At 35.6% G+C, this 3,082-nt stretch overlaps 1 long non-coding RNA gene across 1 annotated transcript in view; it reads left to right on the forward strand.

The window, feature by feature from the left end:
* The first annotated feature begins 209 nt into the window (after positions 1 to 209).
* The window catches only part of LOC106941519 (uncharacterized), an 18,385-nt gene continuing 15,512 nt past the window's right edge, over positions 210 to 3,082 (forward strand). The window contains exons 1-2 of the long non-coding RNA XR_001423387.1: positions 210 to 1,382; positions 2,653 to 2,694. This is a non-coding gene — a long non-coding RNA (uncharacterized LOC106941519). The remainder of the gene's footprint in view (positions 1,383 to 2,652; positions 2,695 to 3,082) is intronic.

A 3,082-nucleotide genomic window follows, 5' to 3' on the forward strand; every position in this document is an offset into this window, starting at 1 on the left:
TAAACCTGCAGGCTTTGCCCTCCGATTATAATGAGACATGGAGTAATTATAAATGATTTCAGGTTACGTTTTATATGTCTGGTATTTTGATACTCTGCCCTCCTCATATGTTTCTGTTAGCGGGAGCTAATGTTTATGTCAAGCTTTGCTACTTTAGCTGTTGGGAGCTAAGTCCGTGTATTTTTATTGTCTCATTCTGCACAGTTTGAATCTTTAATCCATAAAAAATGATCTGTGTGGTTCTTACAGTATCTGTTTTGCCCAAAAGGTTCCAATCACATTTCTAAGTCAAGTTGCTGACTGATATTTGTATATATAGTTTGTGAGATATTCTGATTTGCCTTTTACTTTATTCACTAAGTGAATATAATTAAGTGAAATAAATTGCCTTTCGATTCTAGTTTATTGACTTTCTGTGTATAAATATTTATCTCTACACAGGATGAAACGGCTGACTGATGGATCGGGTCTGGTGTTATTTCACTTTCTGGATGATCAGGATCTTTCAGATCTCATCTACCTTCTGATCCGATGGAGCTGCTGCAGGAACACACTGATCCTCTAACAGGATCCTCAGATCCAGGCATCGATGTCTGGTGTCCTGCAACATTTAGATACGTCCTGGTCCAACACGCCTGAATTAAATGGCTGCTTAGGACAGTCAAGTCCTCCAGAGTCGTGCTAATGACCTCTGACCTCATGATTTGACTCAGGTGCATTAAAGAATAGACATCTAAAGATTGGAGGACACCGACCCTTATAAACTGGAGTTAAAGCCCTGCTGTACAATTTTCACTTAATCGTAATTACATTTATTTGCGTACAGTGGAAATTTTACCTGTGTTGAGGTAGATGAGTTTACATAGCGTCTTTACTTTAAAACCATTTTGGTTTCCATTTGTTGAAAGTAAATTACAAACATTTAGCCATAGTTTGACCACTGCTTTATGACAGAAAAAAAGTTTGATGTCACAAATATATGATTTTAATAGAGGCATCATTCAATTTATACAGTAGAAAGAAGATGACAAGTGTTTCCTGAATTAACTTTAATGTTCATTTCACTGCACACAAAGGACAGATTAAATATTTAAGATTGCAACAAATCTGTTGAATCTTTAACAAAATAGGTTCAGATTAACATGGGTGGATTCACAGCTACCTAAAGTTAACAATGAAATGTCTTCAAACTTACATGGATGTTCAAATATTTACTATAATCAATTAACAAAAGAAAACACCATAAAGCTGTGTATTCAAATACGACCAAGGCCAGTCTGTACAGATTGAGGATATACCATAACATCTACCAACAGAGCAGGTTAACTACTGTAGTTTGAAAGGCATCTTGGTTCAGTTGACGGCTCAGTTTGAAGCTTCAGGTTTTGGTGTTGAANGGAGCTAATGTTTATGTCAAGCTTTGCTACTTTAGCTGTTGGGAGCTAAGTCCGTGTATTTTTATTGTCTCATTCTGCACAGTTTGAATCTTTAATCCATAAAAAATTATCTCTGTGTGGTTCTTACAGTATCTGTTTTGCCCAAAAAGTTCCAATCACATTTCTAAGTCAAGTTGCTGACTGATATTTGTATCTGTAGTTTGTGAGATATTCTGATTTGCCTTTTACTTTATTCACTAAGTGAATATAATTAAGTAAAATAAATTGCCTTTCGATTCTAGTTTATTGACTTTCTGTGTACAAATAACATATTATATTTATCTCCACACAGGATGAAACGGCTGACTGATGGATCGGGTCTGGTGTTATTTCACTTTCTGGACGATCAGTGTCTTTCAGATCTCATCTACCTTCTGATCCGATGGAGCTGCTGCAGGAACACACTGATCCTCTAACAGGATGGTCAGATCCAGGCATCGATGTCTGGTGTCCTATAACATTTAGATACGTCCTGGTCCAACACACCTGAATTAAATGGCTGCTTAGGACAGTCAAGTCCTCCAGAGTCGTGCTAATGACCTCTGACCTCATGATTTGAATAGACATCTAAAGATTGGAGGACACCGACCCTTATGAACTGGAGTTAAAGCCCTGCTGTACAATTTTCACTTAATCATAATTGCATTTATTTGCGTACAGTGGAAATTTTACCTGTGTTGAGGTAGATGAGTTTACATAGCGTCTTTACTTTAAAACCATTTTGGTTTCCATTTTTTGAAAGTAAATTACAAGCATTTAGCCATAGTTTGACCACTGCTTTATGACAGAAAAATAGTTTGATGTCACAAATATATGATTTTAATAGAGGCATCATTCGATTTATACAGTAGAAAGAAGATGACAAGTGTTTCCTGAATTAACTTTAATGTTCATTTCACTGCACACAAAGGACAGATTAAATATTTAAGATTGCAACAAATCTGTTGAATCTTTAACAAAATAGGTTCAGATTAACATGGGTGGATTCACAGCTACCTAAAGTTAACAATGAAATGTCTTCAAACTTACATGGATGTTCAAATATTTACTATAATCAATTAACAAAAGAAAACACCATAAAGCTGTGTATTCAAATAAGACCAAGGCTAGCCTGCACAGATTGAAGATATACCATAACATCTACCAACAGAGCAGGTTGACTACTGTAGTTTGAAAGGCATCTTGGTTCAGTTGACAGCTCAGTTTGAAGCTTCAGGTTTTGGTGTTGAACCTCCTGGAATCTCAGCTGCTGCAGATTGTCTGAAGATGCAGAGAAAAGTACAAATAGACAGTTAGTCTACAGTTATGTTGATTTTCCTGAACAGCTGATGCACTGACAGACCTGACTGTGACAGAACATTACTGAACCTGAAAATTACTTGAATAATCACAATGCATGTAGAAATTTTTCTTTTTATGTTGATCAAATGTTTTACATTAAATGTTTTGCTGTGAAGGCTATGTTTGCAGTGGTGCTTTAAATAAATGCATAAAATATTTATTTTCTTATGTATGTCTTTATTAGCTCTCAATTGTGTCATAATATCAATCGAGAAAGAAATTTACTGCTTGTGAAAATCTAAACCATCTGAATACATTTTACCATCTTCAGATTAAACTGTGTTTGTGTCTGGACCCCATTTCAT

The sequence above is a fragment of the Poecilia latipinna genome, unplaced genomic scaffold (genome assembly GCF_001443285.1).
Source record: "Poecilia latipinna isolate Pla-1442-1.1 unplaced genomic scaffold, P_latipinna-1.0 Scaffold3714, whole genome shotgun sequence".
Lineage (NCBI taxonomy): Eukaryota > Metazoa > Chordata > Actinopteri > Cyprinodontiformes > Poeciliidae > Poecilia > Poecilia latipinna.